The following is a 17,496-nucleotide window of genomic DNA, read 5'->3' on the forward strand; positions in this document are numbered from 1 at the left end:
ACATTTAAATTTTTAGAGATTAATCGAAAGTCAATTTTTAAAAAGCAAATATCTCCCGATCTGTAGGAATTTGAGAGACAAACCTTATGTCACTTTGAGGGAACGTATATGTCAACGTCCTGTCAGAGTCACGTCAAAGTATGTCCAAGGGTTTGGAGGATAGAGACATTTAAATTTTTAGAGATTAATCGAAAGTCAATTTTTAAAAAGCAAATATATCCCAAACTGTAGGAATCTGAGTGACAAACCTTATGTCACTTTGAGGGATCGTATATGTCAAATTCATGTCAGAGTCTCGTCAATGTATGTCCAAAGGTTTGCAGGATAGAGACATTTGAATTTTTGGAGATTATTCGAAAGTCAATTATTAAAAGAAAAATATCTCCCGATCTGTAGGAATCTGAAGGACAAACCTTATGTCACTTTGAGGGATCGTATATGTCAACTTCCTGTCATAGACACATCAATGTATGTCCAAGGGTGTGCAGGATAGAGACATTTGAATTTTTAGAGATTATTCGAAAGTCAATTTTTAAAAGGCAAATATCTCCCGATCTGTAGTAATCTGAGAGACAAACCTTATGTCACTTTGAGGGAACGTATATGTTAACTTCATGTCAAAGTCTCGTCAATGTATGTGAACAGGTTTGCAGGATAGAGACATTTGAATTTTTAGAGATTATTCGAAAGTCAATTTTTAAAAGGAAAATATCTTCCGATCTGTAGGCATCTGAGAGACAAACCGTATGTAACTTTGAGGGAACGCAAATGTCAACGTCCTGTCAGAGTCACGTCAATGTATGTCCAAGGGTTTTGAGGATACAGACATTTAAATTTTTAGAGATTAATCGAAAGTCAATTTTAAAAGGCAATTATCTCCCGATCTGTAGGAATCTGAGATACAAAGCGTATGTCACTTTGAGCGAACGCATAAATCAACTTCCTGGCAGAGTCACGTCAAGGTAGGTCCAAGGGTTTGGATGATAGAGACATTAGAATTTTTCAACATTATTCGAAAGTCAATTTTTGAAAGGCAAATGTCTCCCGATCTGTAGGAATCTGAGGGACAAACCTTATGTCACTTTGAGGGAACGTATATGTCAACTTCATTTCAGAGTCACGTCTATGTATCTCCAAGGGTTTGGAGGATAGAAACATTTAAATTTCTCGAGATTATTCGAAAGTCAATTATTTAAATTCAAATATCTCCCGATCTGTATGAATCTGAGAGACAAAACTTATGTCACTTTGAGGGAATGTATATGTCAACTTCCTGTCAGAGTCACGTCAATGTATGTCCAAGGGTTTGGAGGATAGAGACATTTAAATTTTTATAGATTATTCGAAAGTCAAATTTTAAAAGGCAAATATCTCCCGATCTGTAGGCAACTGAGAGACAAACCTTATGTCACTTTGAGGGAACGTATATGTCACTTCCTGTCAGAGTAACGTCAATGTATGTCAAAAGGTTTGGAGGGTAGAGACATTTGAATTTTTCGAGATTATTCGAAAGTCAATTTTTAAAATTCTAATATCTCCCGATCTGTAGGAATGTAAGACAAAACGTATGCCACTTTGAGGGAACGTATATGTCAACATCATGTCTGATTCTCGTCAATGTATGTCCAAGGGTTTGGAGGATAGAGACATTTAAATTTTTAGAGATTATTCGAAAGTTAATTTTTAAAGGGCAAACATCTCCCGATCTGTAGGAATCTGAGAGACAAAACGTATGTCACTTTGAGGGTACGCATATGTCAACTTCCTGTCAGAGTCACGTCAATGAAGGTCCAAGGTTTTGGAGGATAGAGCCATTTAAATTTTTAGAGATTATTCGAAAGTCAATTATTAAAAGGCAAATATCTCCCGATCTGTAGGAATCTGAGAGACAACCCTTATACCACTTTGAGGGAACGCATATGTCAACTTCCTGTCAGAGTCACGTCAATGTATGTCCAAGGGTTTGGAGGATAGAGACATTTAAATTTTTCGACATTATTCCAAAGTCAATTTTTTAAAGGCAAATATCTCCCGATCTGCAGAATCTGAGAGACAACCCTTATGTCACTTTGAGGGAACGCATATGTCAACTTCATGTCAAAGTCACGTAAATGTATGTCCAAGGGTTTGGTGAATAGAGACATTTAAATTTTTAGAGATTATTCGAAAGTCAATTTTAAAAGGCAAATATCTCCCGATCTGTAGGAATCTAAGAGAAAAAACGTATGTCACTTTGAGGGAACGCAAATGTCAACTTCCTGCAGAGTCACGTCAATGTATGTCCAAGGGTTTGGAGGATAGAGACATTTAAATTTTTCGAGATTATTCGAAAGTCAATTTTTAAAAGGCAAATATCTCGCGATCTGTAGGAATCTGAGAGACAAAACCTATGTCACTTTGAGGGAACGTATATGTCAACTTCCTGTCAGAGTCACGTCAATGTATGTCCAAGGGTTTGGAGGATAGAGACATTTAAATTTTTATAGATTATTCGAAAGTCAATTTTTAAAAGGCCAATATCTCCCGATCTGTAGGCAACTGAGAGACAAACCTTATGTCACTTTGAGGGAACGTATATGTCAACTTCCTGTCAGAGTAACGTCAATGTATGTCAAAAGGTTTGGAGCATAGAGACATTTGAATTTTTATAGATTATTCGAAAGTCAATTTTTAAAATTCAAATATCTCCCGATCTGTAGGAATCTGAGACAAAACTTATGCCACCTTGAGGGAACGTAAATGTCAACTTCATGTCTGATTCTCGTCAATGTATGTCCAAGGGTTTGGAGGATAGAGACATTTGAATTTTTAGAGATTATTCGAAAGTCAATTTTTAAAGGCAAATATCTCCCGATCAGTAGGAATCTGAAAGACAAAGCTTATGTCAATTTGAGGGACGTATATGTCAACTTCCCGTCATAGTCACGTCAATGCATGTCCAATGGTTTGGAGGATAGAGACATTTAAATTTTTAGAGATTATTCGAAAGTCAACATTTAAAGGCAAATATCTCCCGATCTGTAGGAATCTGAAAGACAAAACTTATATCACTTTGAGGGAACTAATATGTCAAATTCCTGTCAGAGTCACGTCAATGTATGTCCAAGGGTTTGGAGGATAGAAACATTTTAATTTTTCGAGATTATTCGAAAGTCAATTTTTAAAGGGCAAATATCTCCCGATCTGTAGGAATCTGAGAGACAAAACTTATGTCACTTTGAGGGATCGTATATGTCAACTTCCTGTCAGAGTCACGGCAATGTATGTCCAAGGGTTTGGAGGATAGAGACATTTAAATTTTTAGAGATTATTCGAAAGTCAATTTTTAAAGGCAAATATCTCCCGATCTGTAGGAATCTGAGAGACAAAACTTATATCACTTTGAGGGAACGTATATGTCAAATTCCTGTCAGAGTCACGTCATTGTATGTCCAAGGGTTTGGAGGATAGAGACATTTAAATTTTTAGAGATTATTCGAAAGTCAACATTTAAAGGCAAATATCTCCCGATCTGTAGGAATCTGAAAGACAAAACGTATATCACTTTGAGGGAACTTATATGTCAAATTCCTGTCAGAGTCACGTCAATGTATGTCCAAGGGTTTGGAGGATAGAGACATTTAAATTTTTAGAGATTTATCGAAAGTCTATTTTTAAAATTCTTATATCTCCCGATCTGTACTAATCTGAAAGACAAAACTTATGTAACTTTGAGGGAACGTATATGTCAACTTCCTGTCCGAGTTACGTCAATGTATGTCCAAGGGTTTGGAGGATAGAGACATTTAAATTTTTAGAGGTTATTCGAAAGTCTATTTTTAAAATTCAAATATCTCCCGATCTGTAGGAATCTGAAAGACAAAGCTTATGTCACATTGAGGGAACGTATATGTCAACTTCCTGTCAGAGTCACGTCAATGTATGTCCAAGGGTTTGGAGGATAGAGACATTTAAATTTTTAGAGATTATTCGAAAGTCAATTTTTAAAAGGCAAATATCTCCCGATCAGTAGGAATCTGAAAGACAAAGCTTATGTCACTTTGAGGGAACGTATGTGTCAACTTCCTGTCAGAGTCACGTCAAGGTATGTCCAAGGGTTTGGAGGATAGAGACATTTAAATTTTTAGAGATTATTCGAAAGTCAACATTTAAATTCAAATATCTCCCGATCTGTAGGAATCTGAAAGACAAAACGTATATCACTTTGAGGGAACTTATATGTCAAATTCCTGTCAGAGTCACGTCAATGTATGTCCAAGGGTTTGGAGGATAGAGACATTTAAATTTTTAGAGATTTTTCGAAAGTCAATTTTTAAAAGGCAAATATTTCCCGATCTGTAGGAATCTGAGATACAAAACTTATATCACTTTGAGGGAACGTATATGTCAACTTCCTGTCAGAGTGACGTCAATGTATGTCCAAGGGTTTGGAGGATAGAGACATTTAAATTCTTAGACATTATTCGAAAGTCAATTCTAAGATTCAAATATCTCCCGATCTGTAGGATTCTGAGAGACAAAACGTATGTCACTTTGAGGGTACGCATATGTCAACTTCCTGTCAGATTCACGTCAATGTATGTCGAAGGGTTTGGAGGATAGAGCCATTTAAATTTTTAGAGATTATTCGAAAGTCAATTTTTAAAAGGCAAATATCTCCCGATCTGTAGGAATCTGAGAGACAAACCTTATATCACTTTGAGGGAATGGATATGTCAACTTCCTGTCAGAGTCACGTCAATGTATATCCAAGGGTTTGGAGGATAGAGACATTTAAATTTTTAGAGATTATTCGAAAGTCAATTATTAAAAGGCAAACATCTCGCGATCTGTAGGAATCTGAGAGACAAACGTTATGTCACTTTGAGGGAACGTATATGTCAACTTCCTGCCAGAGTCACGTCAATGTATGTCCAAGAGTTTGGAGGATAGAGACATTTAAATTTTTCGAGATTATTCGAAAGTCAATTATTAAAAGGCAAATATCTCGCGATCTGTAGGAATCTGAGAGACAAAACGTATGTCACTTTGAGGGAACGTATATGTCAACTTCCTGTCAGAGTCACGTCAATGTATGTCCAAGGGTTTGGAGGATAGAGACATTTAAATTTTTATAGATTATTCGAAAGTCAATTTTTAAAATTCAATTATCTCCCGATCTGTAGGAATCTGAGACAAAACTTATGCTACTTTGAGGGAATGTATATGTCAACTTCATGTGTGATTCTTGTCGATGTATGTCCAAGGGTTTGGAGGATAGAGACATTTGAATTTTTAGAGATTATTCGAAAGTCAATTTTTAAAAGGCAAATATCTCCCGATCAGTATGAATCTGAAAGACAAAGCTTATGTCACTTTGAGGGAACGTATATGTCAACTTCCTGTCAGAGTCACGTCAATGTATGTCCAAGGGTTTGGAGGATAGAGACAATTGAATTTTTAGAGATTATTCGAAAGTCAATTATTAATAGGGAAATATCTCCCGATGTGTAGTAATCTGAGAGACAAACCTTATGTTACTTTGAGGGAACGTATATGTCAACGTCCTGTCAGAGTCACGTCAATGTATATCCAAGGGTTTTGAGGATACAGACATTTAAATTTTTAAAGATTAATCGAAAGTCAATTTTTAAAAGGCAAATATCTCCCGATCTGTAGGAATCTGAGATACAAAACGTATGTCACTTTGAGGGAACGCATAAATCAACTTCCTGGCTGAGTCACGTCAATGCATGTCCAAGGGTTTGGAGGATAGAGACATTTAAATTTTTAGACATTATTCGAAAGTCAATTCTAAGATTCAAATATCTCCCGATCTTTAGGAATCTGAGAGACAAAACTTATGTCACTTTGAGGGAACGCAATTGTCAACTTCATGTCATATTCACGTCAATGTATGACCAAGGGTTTGGAGGATAGAGACATTTAAATTTTTAGAGATTATACGAAAGTCAATATTTAGATTCAAATATCTCCCGATCTGTAGGAATTAGAGACAAAACTTATGTCACTTTGAGGGAACGTATATGTCAACTTCCTGTCAGAGTTACGTCAATGTATGTCCAAGGGTTTGGAGGATAGAGACATTTAAATTTTTAGAGATTATTCGAAAGTCAATTTTTAAAAGGCAAATATCTCCCGATCTGTAGGAATCTGAGAGACAAAACTTATATCATTTTGAGGGAACGTATATGTCAACTTCCTGTCAGAGTCACGTCAATGTATATCCTAGGGTTTGGAGGAAAGAGACATTTAAAATTTTCGAGATTATTCGAAAGTCAATTTTTTAAAGGCAAACATCTCCCGATCTGTAGGAATCTGAGAGGCAAAACTTATATCGCTTTGAGGAAATGTATATGTCAACTTCATGTCATAGTCACGTCAATATATGTCCAAGGGTTTGGAGGATAGAGACATTTAAATTTTTAGAGATTGTTCGAAAGTCAATTTTTAAGTTTCAAATATCTCCCGATCTGTAGGAATCTGAGAGACAAAACTTATGTCACTTTGAGGGAACGTATATGTAAACGTCCTGTCAGAGTCACGTCAATATATGTCCTAGGGTTTGGAGGATACAAACATTTAAATTTTTCGAGATTATTCGAAAGTCAATTTGTGAAAAGGCAAATATCTCCCGATATGTAGGAATATCAGAGACAAACCTGATGTCACTTTGAGGGAACGCATATGTCAACTTCCTGTCAGAGTCACGTCAATGTATGTCCAAGGGTTTTGAGGATACAGACATTTTAATTTTTCGAGATTATTCGAAAGTCAATTTTTAAAGGCAAATATCTCCCGATCTGTATTAATCTGAGAGACAAAACTTATGTCACTTTGAAGGAACCTATATGTCAACTTCATGCCATAGTCACGTCAATGTATGTCCAAGGGTTTGGAGGATAGAGACATTTAAATTTTTAGAGATTATTCGAAAGTCAATTTCTGAAAGGCAAATAACTCCCGATCTGTAGGCACCTGAGAGACAAACCTTATGTCACTTTGAGGGAACGTATATGTCAACTTCCTGTCAGAGTCACGTCAATGTAGGTTCAAGGGTTTGGAGGATAGAGACTATTAATTTTTCGACATTATTCGAAAGTCAATTTTAAAAGGCAAATATCTTCCGATCTGTAGGAATCTGAGAGACAAACCTTATGTCACTTTAAGGGAACGTATATGTTAACTTCATGTCAGAGTCTCGTCAATGTATGTCCAAAGGTTTGCAGGATAGAGACATTTGAATTTTTCGAAATTATTCGAAAGTCAATTTTTAAAAGGCAAATATCTCCCGATCTGTAGGAATCTGAGATACAAACCTTATGTCACTTTGAGAGAACGCAAATGTCAACTTCCTATCAGAGTCACTTCAATGAAGGTCCAAGGGTTTGGAGGATAGAGACATTTGAATTCATCGAGATTATTCGAAAGTCAATTTTTAAAAGGCACATATCGCCCGATCTCTAGGAATCTGAGAGACAAAACTTATGCCACTTTGAGGGAATGTATATGTCAACTTCATGTCATAGTCACGTCAATGTATGTCCAAGGGTTTGGAGGATAGAGACATTTAAATTTTTAGAGATTATACGAAAGTCAATATTTAGATTCAAATATCTCCCGATCTGTAATAATTAGAGACAAAACTTATGTCACTTTGAGGGAACGTATATGTCAACTTCCTGTCAGAGTTACGTCAATGTATGTCCAAGGGTTTGGAGGATAGAGACATTTAAATTTTTAGAGATTATTCGAAAGTCAATTTTTAAAAGGGAAATATCTCCCGATCTGTAGGAATCTGAGAGACAAAACTTATGTCACTTTGAGGGATCGTATATGTCAACTTCCTGTCAGAGTCACGGCAATGTATGTCCAAGGGTTTGGAGGATAGAGACATTTAAATTTTTAGAGATTATTCGAAAGTCAATTTTTAAAAGGCAAATATCTCCCGATCTGTAGGAATCTGAAAGACAAAACGTATATCACTTTGAGGGAACTTATATGTCAAATTCCTGTCAGAGTCACGTCAATGTATGTCCAAGGGTTTGGAGGATAGAGACATTTAAATTTTTAGAGATTTTTCGAAAGTCAATTTTTAAAAGGCAAATATTTCCCGATCTGTAGGAATCTGAGATACAAAACTTATATCACTTTGAGGGAACGTATATGTCAACTTCCTGTCAGAGTGACGTCAATGTATGTCCAAGGGTTTGGAGGATAGAGACATTTAAATTCTTAGACATTATTCGAAAGTCAATTCTAAGATTCAAATATCTCCCGATCTGTAGGATTCTGAGAGACAAAACGTATGTCACTTTGAGGGTACGCATATGTCAACTTCCTGTCAGAGTCACGTCAATGTATGTCGAAGGGTTTGGAGGATAGATCCATTTAAATTTTTAGAGATTATTCGAAAGTCAATTTTTAAAAGGCAAATATCTCCCGATCTGTAGGAATCTGAGAGACAAACCTTATATCACTTTGAGGGAATGCATATGTCAACTTCCTGCCAGAGTCACGTCAATGTATGTCCAAGTGTTTGGAGGATAGAGACATTTAAATTTTTAGAGATTATTCGAAAGTCAATTATTAAAAGGCAAATATCTCGCGATCTGTAGGAATCTAAGAGACAAACGTTATGTCACTTTGAGGGAACGTATATGTCAACTTCCTGCCAGAGTCACGTCAATGTATGTCCAAGAGTTTGGAAGATAGAGACATTTAAATTTTTCGAGATTATTCGAAAGTCAATTATTAAAAGGCAAATATCTCGCGATCTGTAGGAATCTGAGAGACAAAACGTATGTCACTTTGAGGGAACGTATATGTCAACTTCCTGTCAGAGTCACGTCAATGTATGTCCAAGGGTTTGGAGGATAGAGACATTTAAATTTTTATAGATTATTCGAAAGTCAATTTTTAAAATTCAATTATCTCCCGATCTGTAGGAATCTGAGACAAAACTTATGCTACTTTGAGGGAATGTATATGTCAACTTCATGTGTGATTCTTGTCGATGTATGTCCAAGGGTTTGGAGGATAGAGACATTTGAATTTTTAGAGATTATTCGAAAGTCAATTTTTAAAAGGCAAATATCTCCCGATCAGTAGGAATCTGAAAGACAAAGCTTATGTCACTTTGAGGGAACGTATATGTCAACTTCCTGTCAGAGTCACGTCAATGTATGTCCAAGGGTTTGGAGGATAGAGACATTTGAATTTTTAGAGATTATTCGAAAGTGAATTATTAATAGGGAAATATCTCCCGATGTGTAGTAATCTGAGAGACAAACCTTATGTTACTTTGAGGGAACGTATATGTCAACGTCCTGTCAGAGTCACGTCAATGTATATCCAAGGGTTTTGAGGATACAGACATTTAAATTTTTAAAGATTAATCGAAAGTCAATTTTTAAAAGGCAAATATCTCCCGATCTGTAGGAATCTGAGATACAAAACGTATGTCACTTTGAGGGAACGCATAAATCAACTTCCTGGCTGAGTCACGTCAATGTATGTCCAAGGGTTTGGAGGATAGAGACATTTAAATTTTTAGACATTATTCGAAAGTCAATTATAAGATTCAAATATCTCCCGATCTTTAGGAATCTGAGAGACAAAACTTATGTCACTTTGAGGGAACGCAATTGTCAACTTCATGTCATATTCACGTCAATGTATGACCAAGGGTTTGGAGGATAGAGACATTTAAATTTTTAGAGATTATACGAAAGTCAATATTTAGATTCAAATATCTCCCGATCTGTAGGAATTAGAGACAAAACTTATGTCACTTTGAGGGAACGTATATGTCAACTTCCTGTCAGAGTTACGTCAATGTATGTCCAAGGGTTTGGAGGATAGAGACATTTAAATTTTTAGAGATTATTCGAAAGTCAATTTTTAAAAGGCAAATATCTCCCGATCTGTAGGAATCTGAGAGACAAAACTTATATCATTTTGAGGGAACGTATATGTCAACTTCCTGTCAGAGTCACGTCAATGTATATCCAAGGGTTTGGAGGAAAGAGACATTTAAAATTTTCGAGATTATTCGAAAGTCAATTTTTGAAAAGGCAAACATCTCCCGATCTGTAATAATCTGAGAGGCAAAACTTATATCACTTTGAGGGAACGTATATGTCAACTTCCTGTCAGAGTTACGTCAATGTATGTCCAAGGGTTTGCAGGATAGAGACATTTAAATTTTTATAGATTATTCGAAAGTCAATTTTTAAAAGGCAAATATCTCCCGATCTTAGGAATCTGAGAGACAAAACTTATGCCACTTTGAGGAAATGTATATGTCAACTTCATGTCATAGTCACGTCAATATATGTCCAAGGGTTTGGAGGATAGAGACATTTAAATTTTTAGAGATTGTTCGAAAGTCAATTTTTAAGTTTCAAATATCTCCCGATCTGTAGGAATCTGAGAGACAAAACTTATGTCACTTTGAGGGAACGTATATGTAAACGTCCTGTCAGAGTCACGTCAATGTATGTCCTAGGGTTTGGAGGATACAGACATTTAAATTTTTCGAGATTATTCGAAAGTCAATTTGTGAAAAGGCAAATATCTCCCGATCTGTAGGAATATCAGAGACAAACCTTATGTCACTTTGAGGGAACGCATATGTCAACTTCCTGTCAGAGTCACGTCAATGTATGTCCAAGGGTTTTGAGGATACAGACATTTTAATTTTTCGAGATTATTCGAAAGTCAATTTTTAAAGGCAAATATCTCCCGATCTGTATTAATCTGAGAGACAAAACTTATGTCACTTTGAAGGAACCTATATGTCAACTTCATGCCATAGTCACATCAATGTATGTCCAAGGGTTTGGAGGATAGAGACATTTAAATTTTTAGAGATTATTCGAAAGTCAATTTCTGAAAGGCAAATATCTCCCGATCTGTAGGCACCTGAGAGACAAACCTTATGTCACTTTGAGGGAACGTATATGTCAACTTCCTGTCAGAGTCACGTCAATGTAGGTTCAAGGGTTTGGAGGATAGAGACTATTAATTTTTCGACATTATTCGAAAGTCAATTTTTAAAAGGCAAATATCTCCCGATCTGTAGGAATCTGAGAGACAAACCTTATGTCACTTTGAGGGAACGTATATGTTAACTTCATGTCAGAGTCTCGTCAATGTATGTCCAAAGGTTTGCAGGATAGGGACATTTGAATTTTTCGAGATTATTCGAAAGTCAATTTTTAAAAGGCAAATATCTCCCGATCTGTAGGAATCTGAGATACAAACCTTATGTCACTTTGAGAGAACGCAAATGTCAACTTCCTATCAGAGTCACTTCAATGAAGGTCCAAGGGTTTGGAGGATAGAGACATTTGAATTCATCGAGATTATTCGAAAGTCAATTTTTAAAAGGCACATATCGCCCGATCTCTAGGAATCTGAAAGACAAAACTTATGCCACTTTGAGGGAATGTATATGTCAACTTCATGTCATAGTCACGTCAATGTATGTCCAAGGGTTTGGAGGATAGAGACATTTAAATTTTTAGAGATTATACGAAAGTCAATATTTAGATTCAAATATCTCCCGATCTGTAGGAATTAGAGACAAAACTTATGTCACTTTGAGGGAACGTATATGTCAACTTCCTGTCAGAGTTACGTCAATGTATGTCCAAGGGTTTGGAGGATAGAGACATTTAAATTTTTAGAGATTATTCGAAAGTCAATTTTTAAAAGGGAAATATCTCCCGATCTGTAGGAATCTGAGAGACAAAACTTATGTCACTTTGAGGGATCGTATATGTCAACTTCCTGTTAGAGTCACGGCAATGTATGTCCAAGGGTTTGGAGGATAGAGACATTTAAATTTTTAGAGATTATTCGAAAGTCAATTTTTAAAAGGCAAATATCTCCCGATCTGTAGGAATCTGAGAGACAAAACTTATATCATTTTGAGGGAACGTATATGTAAACTTCCTGTCAGAGTCACGTCAATGTATATCCAAGGGTTTGGAGGAAAGAGACATTTAAAATTTTCGAGATTATTCGAAAGTCAATTTTTTAAAGGCAAACATCTCCCGATCTGTAGGAATCTGAGAGGCAAAACTTATATCACTTTGAGGGAACGTATATGTCAACTTCCTGTCAGAGTTACGTCAATGTATGTCTAAGGGTTTGGAGGATAGAGACATTTAAATTTTTATAGATTATTCGAAAGTCAATTTTTAAAAGGCAAATATCTCCCGATCTTAGGAATCTGAGAGACAAAACTTATGCCACTTTGAGGGAATGTATATGTCAACTTCATGTCATAGTCACGTCAATGTATGTCCAAGGGTTTGGAGGATAGAGACATTTAAATTTTTAGAGATTGTTCGAAAGTCAATTTTTAAGATTCAAATATCTCCCGATCTGTAGGAATCTGAGAGACAAAACTTATGTCACTTTGAGGGAACGTATATGTAAACGTCCTGTCAGAGTCACGTCAATGTATGTCCTAGGGTTTGGAGGATACAGACATTTAAATTTTTCGAGATTATTCGAAAGTCAATTTGTGAAAAGGCAAATATCTCCCGATCTGTAGGAATATCAGAGACAAACCTTATGTCACTTTGAGGGAACGCATATGTCAACTTCCTGTCAGAGTCACGTCAATGTATGTCCAAGGGTTTTGAGGATACAGACATTTTAATTTATTGAGATTATTCGAAAGTCAATTCTTGAAAAGGCAAATATCTCCCGATCTGTAGGAATCTGTGAGACAACCCTTATGTCACTTTGAGGGAACGCATATGTCAACTTCATGTCAGAGTCACGTCAATGTATCTCCAAGGGTTTGGAGGATAGAGACATTTAAATTTCTCGAGATTATTCGAAAGTCAATTTTTAAAGGCAAATATCTCCCGATCTGTATGAATCTGAGAGACAAAACTTATGTCACTTTGAGGGAACGTATATGTCAACTTCCTGTCAAAGTCACGTCAATGTATGTCCAAGGGGTTGGAGGATAGAGACATTTAAATTTTTAGTGATTATTCGAAAGTCAATTTTTAAAAGGCAAATATCTCACGATATGTAAGAATCTGAGATACAAAACTTATGTCACTTTGAGGGCCTGTATATGTCAACTTTCTGCCAGAGTCACGTCAATGTATGTCCAAGGGTTTGGAGGATAGAGACATTTAAATTTTTAGAGATTATTCGAAAGTCAATTTTTAAAAGACAAATATCTCCCGATCTGTAGGAATCTGAGAGACAAAACTTATATCACTTTGAGGGAACGTATATGTCAAATTCCTGTCATAGTCACGTCAATGTATGGCCAAGGGTTTGGAGGATAGAGACATTTAAATTTTTATAGATTATTCGAAAGTCAATTATTAAAAGGCAAATATCTCCCGATCTGTAGGAATCTGTGAGACAACCCTTATGTCACTTTGAGGGAACGCATATGTCAACTTCATGTCAGAGTCACGTCAATGTAGGTCCAAGGGTTTGGAGGATAGAGACATTTAAATTTTTCGAGATTATTCGAAAGTCAATTATTAAAAGGCAAATATCTCCCGATCTGTAGGAATCTGAGAGACAAACCTTATGTCACTTTGAGGGAACTTATATGTCAACTTCATGTCAAAGTCTCGTCAATGTATGTCCAAAGGTTTGCAGGATAGAGACATTTGAATTTTTAGAGATTATTCGAAAGTCAATTTTTAAAAGGCAAATATCTCCCGATCTGTAGGCATCTGAGAGACAAACCTTATGTAACTTTGAGGGAACGCAAATGTCAACGTCCTGTCAGAGTCACGTCAATGTATGTCCAAGGGTTTTGAGGATACAGATATTTAAATTTTTAGAGATTAATCGAAAGTCAATTATTAAAAGGCAATTATCTCCCGATCTGTAGGAATCTGAGATACAAAACGTAAGTCACTTTGGGGGAACGCATAAATCAACTTCCTGGCAGAGTCACGTCAATGTAGGTCTAAGGGTTTGGATGATAGAGACATTTGAATTTTTCGACATTATTCGAGAGTCAATTATTAAAAGGCAAATATCTCCCGATCTGTAGGAATCTGTGAGACAACCCTCATGTCACTTAGAGGGAACGCATATGTCAACTTCATGTCAGAGTCACGTCAATGTATCTCAAAGGGTTTGGAGGATAGAGACAATTAAATTTCTCGAGATTTTTCGAAAGTAAATTTTTAAAGGCAAATATCTCCCGATCTGTATGAATCTGAGAGACAAAACTTATGTCACTTTGAGGGAACGTATATGTCAACTTCCTGTCATAGTCACGTCAATGTATGTCCAAGGGGTTGGAGGATAGAGACATTTAAATTTTTAGAGATTATTCGAAAGTCAATTTTCAAAGGGCAAATATCTCACGATATGTAAGAATCTGAGATACAAAACTTATGTCACTTTGAGGGACCGTATATGTCAACTTCCTGCCAGAGTCACGTCAATGTATGTCCAAGGGTTTGGAGGATAGAGACATTTAAATTTTTCGAGATTATTCGAAAGTCAATTTTTAAAAGGTAAATATCTCGCGATCTGTAGCAATCTGAGAGACAAAACTTATGTCACTTTGAGGGAACGTATATGTCAACTTCCTGTCAGAGTCACGTCAATGTATGTCCAAGGGTTTGGAGGATAGAGACATTTGAATTTTTAGAGATTATTCGAAAGTCAATTTTTAAAAGGCAAATATCTCCCGATCAGTAGGAATCTGAAAGACAAAGCTTATGTTACCTTGAGGGAACGTATATGTCAACTTCCTGTCAGAGTCACGTCAATGTATGTCCAAGGGTTTGGAGGATAGAGACATTTAAATTTTTATAGATTATTTGAAAGTCAATTATTAAAAGGCAAATATCTCCCGATCTGTAGGAATCTGAGAGACAAAATTTATATCACTTTGAGGGAATGTATATGTCAACAGCATGTCATAGTCTTGTCAATGTATGTCCAAGGGTTTGGAGGATAGAGACATTTAAATTTTTAGAGATTATTCGAAAGTCAATTTTTAAAAGGCAAATATTTCCTGATCTGTACGAATCTGAGATACAAAACTTATATCACTTTGAGGGAACGTCTATGTCAACTTCCTGTCAGAGTCACGTCAATGTATGTCCAAGGGTTTGGAGGATAGACACATTTAAATTTTTAGACATTATTCGAAAGTCAATTCTAAGATTCAAATATCTCCCGATCTGTAGGAATCTGAGAGACAAACCTTATGTCACTTTGAGGGAACGAATATGTCAACTTGCTGTCAGAGTTCCGTTAATGTATGTCCAAGGGTTTGGAGGATAGAGACATTTAAATTTTTAGAGATTATTCGAAAGTTAATTTTTAAAGGGTAAATATCTCCCGATCTGTAGGAATCTGAGAGACAAAACGTATGTCACTTTGAGGGTACGCATATGTCAACTTCCTGTCAGAGTCACGTCAATGAAGTTCCAAGGGTTTGGAGGATAGATCCATTTAAATTTTTAGAGATTATTCGAAAGTCAATTTGTGAAAAGGAAAATATCTCCCGATCTGTAGGAATCTGAGAGACAAAACGTATGTCACTTTGAGGGAACGTATATGTCAACTTCCTGTCAGAGTCACGTCAATGTATGTCCAAGGGTTTTGGAGGATAGAGACATTTAAATTTTTAGAGATTATTCGAAAGTCAATTTTTAAAGGGCAAATATCTCACGATATGTAAGAATCTGAGATACAAAACTCATGTCACTTTGAGGGACCGTATATGTCAACTTCCTGCCAGAGTCACGTAAAAGTATGTCCAAGGGTTTGGAGAATAGAGACATTTAAATTTTTAGAGATTATTCGAAAGTCAATTTTAAAAGGCAAATATCTCCCGATCTGTAGGAATCTAAGAGACAAAACGTATGTCACTTTGAGGGAACGCAAATGTCAAATTCCTGTCAGAGTCACGTCAATGTATGTCCAAGGGTTTGGAGGATAAAGACATTTTTATTTTTATAGGTTATTTGAAAGTCAATTATTAAAAGGCAAATATCTCCCGATCTGTAGGAATCTGTGAGACAAAACTTATATCACTTTGAGGGAATGTATATGTCAACTTCATGTCATAGTCATGTCAATGTATGTCCAAGGGTTTGGAGGATAGAGACATTTAAATTTTTATAGATTATTTGAAAGTCAATTTTTCAAAGGCAAATATCTCCCGATCTGTAGGAATCTGAGAGACAAAACTTATATCACTTTGAGGGAATGTATATGTCAACTTTATGCCATAGTCATGTCAATGTATGTCCAAGGGTTTGGAGGATAGAGACATTTAAATTTTTAGAGATTATTCGAAAGTCAATTTTTAAAAGGGAAATATTTCCCGATCTGTAGGAATCTGAGATACAAAACTTATATCACTTTGAGGGAACGCATATGTCATCTTCATGTCAGAGTCACGTCAATGTATGTCCAAGGGTTAGGAGGATAGAGACATTTAAAATTTTAAACATTATTCGAAAGTCAATTCTAAGATTCAAATATCTCCCGATCTGTAGGAATCTGAGAGACAAACCTTATGTCACTTTGAGGGAACGTATATGTCAACTTCCTGTCAGAGTCACGTCAATGTATGTCCAAGGGTTTTGAGGATACAGACATTTAAATTTTTAGAGATTATTCGAGAGTCAATTTTTAAAAGGCAAATATCTCCCGATCTTATTAATCTGAGAGACAAAACTTATGCCACTTTGAGGGAATGTATATGTCAACTTCATGTCATAGTCACGTCAATGTATGTCCAAGGGTTTGGAGGATAGAGACATTTAAATTTTTATAGATTATTCGAAAGTAAATTATTAAAATGCAAATATCTCCCGATCTGTAGGAATCTGAGAGACAAAACTTATGTCACTTTGAGGGAACGTATATGTAAACTTCCTGTCAGAGTCACGTCAATGTATGTCCAAGGGTTTGGAGGATAGGGACATTTAAATTTTTAGAGATTATTCGAAAGTCAATTTTTAAAGGGCAAATATCTCACGATATGTAAGAATCTGAGATACAAAACTTATGTCACTTTAAGGGACCATATATGTCAACTTCCTGCCAGAGTCACGTCAATGTATGTCCAAGTGTTTGGAGGAAAGAGACATTTAAATTTTTAGAGATTATTCGAAAGTCAATATTAAAAGGCAAATATCTCCCGATCTGTAGGAATCTGAGAGACAAACCTTATGTCACTTTGAGGGAACGTATATGTCAACTTCATGTCATAGACACGTCAATGAATGCGCAAGGGTTTGGAGGATAGAGACATTTAAATTTTTCGAGATTATTCTAAAGTCAATTTTTAAAAGGCAAATATCTCGCGATCTGTAGGTATCTGAGAGACAAAACTTATGTCACTTTGAGGGAACGTTTATGTCAACTTCCTGTCAGAGTCACGTCAATGTATGTCCAAGGGTTTGGAGGATAGAGACATTTAAATTTTTATAGATTATTCGAAAGTCAATTTTTAAAAGGCAA

This window comes from Zootermopsis nevadensis, unplaced genomic scaffold (assembly GCF_977971745.1).
Source record: "Zootermopsis nevadensis isolate Lab colony 2312 unplaced genomic scaffold, Znev_1.0 Znev_ptg000037l, whole genome shotgun sequence".
In the NCBI taxonomy this organism is placed as follows: Eukaryota; Metazoa; Arthropoda; class Insecta; order Blattodea; family Termopsidae; genus Zootermopsis; species Zootermopsis nevadensis.